Raw genomic sequence first — 9,284 nt, forward strand, 5'->3', positions numbered from 1 at the left:
CTAGAATTTTCATGGCCTCCCTGATAGAGACCCGCTGTCTTGCGAACTGGCGAATCCTTTCCTTCATGCTGGTCTGTTTTCCCTCTGGAAGGTAAGACATTCTTTCTTCTGAGTCTAATATTACTCCCAGGAATTTTATTCTTGGCTTGGGCATTAGATCTGATTTTTGCCAGTTTATAATCCAGCCCAAGCTCTGCAGCATGGAAATCAAAGACTGACAGTCGAGCCTGAGCCGGGCCACTGAATCTGCTATGATGAGGAAATCGTCTAGGTAAGGGACCACCGTGATATTTCTGATTCTTAGGTAGGCCACTACCTCTGCCATCAGCTTCGTAAAGACCCTTGGGGCTGATGCTAGACCGAAGGGGAGGCAGCGGAACTGATAATGGTAGATCCTGCCCCCTTTCCTCACTGCAAACCTGAGATACTTTTGATGGTCTGGATGGATGGGGACATGGTAATATGCACTCTTTAAATCTAGAGTACACATTACCACCCCCTTCCCTAGGAGGGGAATTGTAGATTTTATTGATTCCATCTTGAATCTTTTGTATCTTAGCCACCTGTTTAGGGGTTTGAGATTTATTATAGTTCTGGATTCTCCTGACGGCTTCTTTATTGAGAAAAGGCTCGAGTAGTGCCCTCTGCCTTCCTCTCGCGCGGGTACTGGGATGACTGCAGCCGTTGTCAGGAGGTCCTGAATGTCCCGCCACATGGGGGAGGCAGAATGGAGGTGGGAGCTGGTTATCAGAAATCGGCCTGGAGGGAGGGAGTCGAACTCTATCCTGTACCCCTGCGAGATCACCTGTAGCACCCAGGGGCTGCTGGAAATTTGCTGCCACTCTCCTAGGAACCCGAGCAATCGCCCCCCTACTCTGGTGGCGTAATTTCCTTCGGGAGTTTGACCCGGAGAAGATGGAGTCCCTATTCCTGCCCCTGCTCTCTCCCCCTTTGGGGTAGCTCCATCTTCCAGTTTTCCCCTTCCCTCTGTAGTCCGTTCTTTGGTTAAAACGGGGCCTACGAAAGGGCTGATATTTTTTACGTTTCTCTTCTGGGAAACCTTTTTTCTCGTCAGAGGCTTTCTCGAAAATATCATCGAGCACAGGCCCGAACACCTTGCCTCCCAAAAATGTGATTGAGCAGAGCTTATTTTTGGATTGTATATCCCCCGACCAGCTTTTTAGCCAGATGGCTCTCCTGGCCGCATTAGTCAGGGACTGATTCCTGGCCGTAAATCTGACGGTCTCCGCTGAGGCATCAGCTAGAAACCCGGTGGCTAATTTTAACAGGGGAAGGGATTTTAGAATAGCCTCCCTTGGGGTTCTATCTGTAAGGTGCTCTTCTAAGTCATCTATCCACAGGTGCATTGAACGCACTACAGACGCTGCTGCTATATTAGCCCGTATGACCGCGGCCAAACTTTCCCAGGCTCTCTTTAAGAGGCCGTCTGCCTTCCGGTCCATGGGCTCATTCAGATTGGAAGAGTCCTCAAAGGGAATGACTGTCTTTTTAGACACCTTTGCAACTGGGATATCTATTTTTGGGATTTCCTCCCAGACCTTGACCTCCTCTCGGTCGAATGGTAGGCGCAGTTTAAAGTCTCTAGGGACCGTGAGTCTCTTCTCCGCCTCTTCCCATTCCTCCAGGATCATCGCTCGTATATGCGTATTTACTGGGAATACCATTGAGGTTTGCGATCGCAGCCGCCCAAACATCTCGTCCTGTACCGATAGAGTCTCTGGGGGTTCCTCAATCTGCATAGTGTGTCTTACTGCACCCAGCAGTTCGTCCGTATCCCCGGATGAAAAGAGATATCTCTTCCCCTTCTCTGTGGGTTCTCTCATCTCCTCCACTTCTAGTCCTGATTCGGACGGGTCCTCCTCCAACGAGGAGTCCGACTCCCTTGGCCTTTTACCGGATACCTGGGGGATCGGCTGTGGAGTTTGGGGGCATCTCAGGCCTGATACTGAAGCCTGTACCTCTTACCTTATAATGGATCTCATGTTAGCCATGATAGTGGCTTGCTCATCCCCCACTATGCGTTTGGTGCATGCGTCACATAAGGGCTTATGCCATGTGTCCTTTAGTTTTTTGGCACAGATTGGGCACTTTTTCTCCTTTTTCATAGACTCCTTCTTCTCTGCTGGGGTCCCCTAAAATACACAGAATATGTGTCCTGTGGGATCTGCCTACTTAGGGTCCTGCAGTAACCTTTGCTGAGGTACTCACGTGACCCTGGCCATCAGACCCCGTCTCGGTTCTCGCCTGATCCTCCATCTCTGTGCAGGAACGGCTGTGTGGGCCCACCTGCCGCTAGTCAGTGCACCTGAATTGGTGCGCGCGATGTCCGACCTGCTCCGATTCCTCCTGGAGGGGCGTCGCCTGTCGGCTTCCAGCTCCGGGAGCGCGCGGTTCAGTTTGAATCGCCGTGACTGAACCGCCACCCGGAAGTACTGCAGACACCCGGGCCCGTCCCCCGGAAGTGACGCGGCCCCAGGAAGCAATCCGGCCAGCCGGAGAGACCGGAAGTGACGTGGACCCCGCGACCCAGAAGTGGCGCCAGGGCCTGTGACGCTGCTGCCCGGAGCGGCGCGGTCCCCCCCAAGCCAGCCCCCTCACCTGTGGCTCCGATGCCTCGGTGGTCTGCAAAGATGCCCTGCGGCGGTGATATGGTGTCGGGACCGCTTACTAGATGCGGCTCTGTAGAGGCGGCCCGGCAGAGGGACATCAGAGGCGACGCCTGGAGTCGAGAGCCACCTCAGGGGAAGCGACTCCGGCTCCCAGGAGCAGCGCTACGCTGGGTCTGCTGAGGGTCCCTCAGGTGGGTGTCAGCCTGCAGAATTCTTGAGCCGGGAAGGGAAAGGCTGGGCCCCCCGATCCTCACCATCTGCTCGGAATGGTCGGATTTCTCCCGTCGTTCCTATCCTCAGTGGGACAGGAAAAATACTGAATGATGGCGAGGGGAGGGTCCTTTTGAGCTCTCGTGGTTTCCTGTCCCAATGTGGATAAGAAGGACCTCCTCCATCGTGCTGTCAGGTGGTGACCTGAAAATAGGATTTTTTATTTTCACGCCTGGGCAGTATAAACTTTAGTGAAACACTTGGGGGTTCAAGTTCTCACCACATATCTAGATAAGTTCCTTAGGGGGTCTAGTTTCCAAAATAGGGTCACTTGAGGGGGGTTTCTACTGTTTAACCATATCAGGGGCTCTTCAAATGGAACATGACGCCCGCAGACCATTCCATCAAAGTCTGCATTCCAAAGCGTCACTACTTCCCTTCTGAGCCCCAACGTGTGCCCAAACAGTAGTTTTCTACCACATATGGGGTACCAGCGTACTCAGGACAAATTGGACAACTTTTGGGGTCTAATTTCTCCTGTTACGCTCTGGAAAATTAAAAATTGGTGACTAAACAATCATTTTTGTGGGTACAAAATAGGATTTTTTATTTTCACGCCTGGGCAGTATAAACTTTAGTGAAACACTTGGGGGTTCAAAGTTCTCACATATCTAGATAAGTTCCTTAGGGGGTCTAGTTTCCAAAATGGGGTCACTTGTGGGGGGTTTCCACTGTTTGGGCAAATTGGACAACAACTTATGGGGTCCAATTTCCCCTGCTACCTTTGGGAGAATAAAAAATTGGGGACTAAACGATCATGTTTGTGGAAAAAATATGATTTTTTATTTTCACGCCCGGGCGTTATAAACTCCTGTGAAGCCCTAGGGGGTTCAAGGTGCTCACCACACATCTAGATAAGTTTCTTAGGGGGTCTAGTTTCCAAAATGGGGTCACTTGTGGGGAGTTTCCACTGTTTGGGCACATTGGGGGCTCGTCAAAACGCAACATGGCGTCCAATCTCAATTCCAGCCAATTTTAGGTTGAAAAAGTCAAATGGTGCTGCTTTCCTTCCGAGCCCTGCTGTGCGCCCAAACAGTGGTCCTCCCCACACATATAGGGTATCAGCGTACACAGGACAAATTGGACAACAACTTATGGGGTCCAATTTCTCCTGCTACCTTTGGGAGAATAAAAAATTGGGGACTAAACGATCATGTTTGTGGAAAAATATGATTTTTTATTTTCACACCCGGGCAATATAAACTCCTGTGAAGTCCTAGGGAGTTCAAGGTGCTCACCACACATCTAGATAAGTTCCTTAGGGGGTCTAGTTTCCAAAATGGGGTCACTTGTGGGGGGTTTCCACTGTTTGGGCACATTGGGGGGTCGTCAAATGCAACATGGCGTCCAATCTGAATTCCAGCCAATTTTAGGTTGAAAAAGTCAAATGGCGCTGCTTCCCTTCCGAGCCCTGCCGTGGGCCCAAACAGTGGTCCCCCCACATATAGGGTACCAGCATAATCAGGACAAATTGGACAACAACTTTTGTGGTCCAATTTCTCCTGTTACCCTTGGGAAAATTAAAAAACTTGTTGCTAACTAATAATTTTTGTGACTAAAAAGTTAAATGTTAATTTTTTCCTTCCATGTTGCTTTTGCTCCTGTGAAGCGCCTGAAGGGTTAATAATCTTCTTGAATGTAGTTTTGAGTAGCTTGAGGGGTGCAGTTTTTAGAATGGTGTCACTTTTGGGTATTTTCTGCCATATAGACCCCTCAAAGTGACTTCAAATGTGAGGTGGTCTCTAAAAAAAATGGTTTTGTAAATTTTGTTGTAAAAATGAGAAATAGCTGGTCAACTGTTAACCCTTATAAGTTCCTGACAAAAAAAAATTTTAGTTCCAAAATTGTGCTAATGTAAACTAGACACGTGGGAAATGTTATTTATTAACTATTTTGTGTCACGTAACTCTCTGGTTTAAGGGCATAAAAATTTAAAGTATGAAAATCGCAAAATTTTCGCTATATTTCCGTTTTTTTCATAAATAAACGCAAGTTATAGCAAAGAAATTTTACCACTAACATGAAGTAAAATATGTCATGAGAAAACAATGTCAGAATCGCCTAGAATCATTGAAGCGTTCCAGAGTTATTACCTCATAAAGGGACAGTGGTCAGAATTGTAAAAATTGGCCCGGGAGTTAACGCGCAAACCACCCTTGGTAGTGAAGGGGTTAAAGTAGAGGTAACGGTATGCTAACAAGTTGATTTAATGTGTAGTATTAACCCAAAAAAGTCCACCAATGCTGCAATGGCACTTCCTTAACAATGTACATAAACCAAGAAGACAGTGTTTAGACTGACTCCTAATGAAGAGAACCATAAATGGATAACAAATAATTTTATTTAGCCTATTAAAATACATAAAATGCTACCTGTATTTATTGCAAACAAACATACCCCAGGGGAATGGCACAATGCAGGAACACAAAAACCTCAAAAGATGTTCATAAAATTCCCTTGAGCATACCATATATAAAGTAGAATAATAAACAGGTCAATTTACATATGGAGAGAGGGCCCAAAAAGTCTTATTATTACTTGCCAACGGCATTAAATTACTAAAGTGCCCTTTTTCCTATAATTGACCATATGTAATAAAGTTATACCGCAATAAATATATTGCAAATCGCATAAGTGCCAATGATTTAAGAGAGGTGTACTTACTAAAGGGAAAAGAGGTGATTGCAGCCCGCAGTGCTGACCCCGCGCCCCAACGCGCGTTTCGCCCGCTTGCTTCTTCTACATACTACACTTAATGTGTAGTATGTATAAAAATGTGTAACAGGTCCAGGGTACAGGGTAGGATAAAACCGCCGACCATGACTCTTTTTAATTTGATGGACAAAGAGATGGAAGATATTGAGCCAGACAGTCGTCCGTCAGTCAGGTCCCCGACACCACGGACACCCCAAAAGGATGGGCGGGCACTAGCGATGGCCTGGTAGGCAAAAGGCCTCGGTCATGGTGTTCCGGACAGTAGAGGGTAACAGAAGGGGAGAGCAGTGGGAGGTACACGCCGTAGAGTAGTCCAGGTGGACCTCGCCAACCTGAAAGAAGTTGTCACGTGGCGTGCGCGCCGGCGGGTAGCAGTAGGCTGCTCGGAGCATGGTGCTCCCGGTTTGGTTCAGTCCCCCCCGCGTGTGGCGGGTTTGACCCAACAACCGGTCCGACAACAGACGGTGGACAAGCTTCAGGACAACGTAGGTAGGGAGTACGATTGTCGGGGATGACAATACACAAAGGAAGGGGGAGTGTGGGGAAGGTGACTTGACGGACAGACATGACTGAAGGAAGAAGGGACGGTTTGTGCACTATAGACGGATAATGGCAATGACAGAAGGGAAACAGCTGGGGAAGATAGGAGTGCAATACCTAGATTTGACCACAAGATGGCAGGGGGGAGCGTAGTTCAGGACTTGACAGCAGCTTAGGGCTTTAGAAACCATTTAGTCATGGGGGCGGGGAGATAGGAACCCAGGAGGGAAATTCCCGAGCAAGGGGATAAATAGGACAGGACAGGGTTCCAGGCTAGGCTAGTCCCGGGAGGAGCTCAGGAGGAGAAGACTCAGTACGGAGGACTGACGATGGTGGAGAGCTCGACCAGGGGACTGACAGGAAGAGACAGTCAGGGGGGTGGCCCTGACACAAAGAACCGCAGGACAGATGAGGATGACGACCTCGGACTGGTGAAGCGCTGGCGGTAGATAGGCCTAGGGCAGCCCCAGTGAAAGATCCGCGCGGAACGTCACTACGACAGAAGGAAGGTGAAGGTACCCGGGCCTGAATATGGAGAGCTGTAAAGCAGCTGCGGTGTATAGCTATGGTCGTCCGGAGGACGGCCAATAAACTCGGACCTATTGCAACCAAAATCTGCCTCCGTCTGGTGTCTGTGTCGTCTGGTCACGGTAAGCAGTGGACCACCCCCCAATCCGGGCCATTACTACCGGACCATGAGACATTCAGCAGCACAGAAGGGAGAGAAGATTCAGCCGATAAGATCTCAGGGATCTAGGAAGCCAACAGCATCTTTACCCTCCGCTTTCTCTTACAGGCCCAGCATAATACTTTTCTTCAAGTGATTTTCTAACTTGTCAGCACATTCTACGTACGCTGTCATTTGGCTTTATAGTTACAGATCTGGGCAGGTAACGGTCAGCGTCTCCTAATCCCAGGGGGTAGGTGGATCTTCTAGGTGACAAGTTCTATAGAAAAGGGCTTTCAATGCCCAAAGTCATTTGAACAGTTTTGGGTGGAGGAGAATGTTGTGGCCTAGAGCAGAGTTCCCCAACTCCAGTCCTCAAGGCCCACCAACAGGTCATGTGTTCAGGATTTCCTTAGTATTGCCCAGGTGATAATTGCATCACCTGTACAATACAAGGGAAATCCTGAAAACATGATCTGTTGGTGGGCCTTGAGGACTGGAGTTGGGGAACCCTGGCCTAGAGGCAAAATAGTGATCATGGTAATACGGCCGGACTACACCACCGATAAAGCAGCCACAGCTGGTGACTGAGAGGAATCTGTGACTTCTCTGTATTCAGTGGTTACTACTCACCTGGGTAGTCATATGTGGGAATCTCCTCTTTACACCGCTCATCACCCCTCACATATGTCTCTGTAGTGTTAATATGGGTCAGATCTTCACCCTGAAACAAATATTGTGAGTCACAGACAGATGGAGAAGTCCCATCTATGATCAGCTCTAATCCTGCCATCTCCACCGTTCTCATTACACAAGTATAAAACAGATAATACTGGTGGATAAAACAAGACTGAGCACAAGACCTTCACAGCCGTCTACACATCATAGGGGAGATCTCCTGACACCTTCTCTCCATCTACCTGATGATCCTGAGGAGCACTGGGATCTTCTTGGTTACAGTCCTGTGGAAGAAGAGGACGGGGACATCTCTCTGGTGTTGTCCTCTTACTGGATAGATCTGGAGGAAACACATACAGGGACTGAATTCATTCTCTACATACAGATAATTATAGGCCGTGTGTATTTAGTCCTGTCTATTACCTGGTGATGTGAGGGGCTGGGGAACCTCCATTATGACGTCCTTGTAGAGGTCTCTGTTTCCTTCTAAATACTCCCACTCCTCCATGGAGAAATAGACAGCGACATCCTGACACCTTAAAGGAACCTGACACATACAATGATACCATCATCCCCCGATCCCTTCATAGCGTTACTGTATAATGTCCCAGCATTCCCAGCAGTGTCACCTCTCCAGTCAGCAGCTCAATCATCTTGTAGAGGAGTTCTAGGATCTTCTGGTCATTGATGTCCTCATGGATCAGGGGGTGAGGTGGAGGCCCCATGATTGGGCTCAGGGGTCTTCCACATCCCTCAGACACAGGGTCCTGACAGCGATCACTAGAGGTCTTCTTCACCACTTTGTAATCCTGGTTATGGAGAGACACATTAATAAATCTCACTACAGACATTTCCAGAGTCCTCACCTCTCCAGTTCTGTCCATCTGTTATTCCCATAGATAAGAATGATGTAATGTGACGTCATCAGAATCTCTCACCTCTCCAGTGAGACGGAAGAGGATCTCTAGGGTGAGGTGTAACATCCTCTCCGCCATCTTGTCTCTGTCCATATCCATCCTTGATGGGTAAATCAGGAAAATTCTCTTCTGTAGAAGATCTTCACTGAGAGGATCCGATATTGTAGAGACCTGAATGAGAAGAAGATGATCCGATGTAACATCATAAGAATCCTGTGTAATAATACAATTACTGGAGATAATAAGGGAAACATATGAGGAGATTTATTATCTTACAGGGTTTAGTTTTCTCCCCTGACATCTACTAATAAAACCTATATATTTAGGCCACAGACAACAAGCAGTTTCTCCCTCGGAGTCGGCAGCTGAACACGTTCCTCATAGACTCATCTTCCATAACGCTAATTCTCGTCTCATTACCGACACTGGAATCGGCATTAGCAATACTGCAGGAGATATTCATTACACGCGACATGAGAAATAACTCCTTCATGATGAGGACGACATCTTCACCTTCTACTGCGGCTCTAGAGACAGATTTGGCCAGAGTCGGTCACTGCCTCCATCCCCACCGGCCGTCTATATGAAGGTTTCCCGTCTTCCCCGCACTGGAATCTTCTCTCCCGTTAGATCTCAGCTCTGAGTCACACACAGAAGTTTGAGGCTTTTCTGGAAGAACAGGACAGGAGAGATCTGAGGCCGATGTCTCCATGTACAGGGTTTCCCCTCGGGATAAGAGGCTTTTCTATCCCTTTCCCCCAATTAGAGGGGACATCTGTGGATATCGGGGTCTTTACCGGCTGCAGTCCTGGGGGGATTTACTCGGTAACGTGGACGTTGGACAAACGTCACCATCAATTCCCATCA

The sequence above is a fragment of the Dendrobates tinctorius genome, unplaced genomic scaffold (assembly GCF_039654945.1).
Source record: "Dendrobates tinctorius isolate UK_male_01 unplaced genomic scaffold, ASM3965494v1 ptg000366l, whole genome shotgun sequence".
Lineage (NCBI taxonomy): Eukaryota > Metazoa > Chordata > Amphibia > Anura > Dendrobatidae > Dendrobates > Dendrobates tinctorius.